General features: G+C 43.2%; 1 pseudogene; it reads left to right on the top strand.

Annotated features, from left to right (window-relative positions):
- Positions 1 to 310, top strand: part of LOC104991155 — a 2,301-nt pseudogene that overhangs the window by 702 nt on the left and 1,289 nt on the right.

Here is a 310-nt window from a genome sequence, read left to right on the forward strand (position 1 = left end):
GATAGACATCGTATCACACGAGAACAAAAATAAAAGAAAAAAGAGACTTACCAAAAACAAATTCAAACAATTAACAAAATGGTAATAAGAGCATGCTTACTGATAATTAGCTTATCCATAAACAGACTAAATGCTCCAATCAAAAGACACAGACTAGGGCCTTGTTCACCGAAACTTGGTCTCCCCATGTTGCTCTCTCTCCCAAATTCTGGCTGAGCCTCCATCTGGAGCGCGGAACCCACCATGCTTGCTAATTATGCCTGGGCTTCTAAGATCCGACTGGGGAGGCCTCAGTGTCTCCTCTCCTTCG

This window comes from Bison bison, unplaced genomic scaffold (genome assembly GCF_000754665.1).
Source record: "Bison bison bison isolate TAMUID 2011002044 unplaced genomic scaffold, Bison_UMD1.0 scf7180017864183, whole genome shotgun sequence".
Taxonomy (NCBI): domain Eukaryota; kingdom Metazoa; phylum Chordata; class Mammalia; order Artiodactyla; family Bovidae; genus Bison; species Bison bison.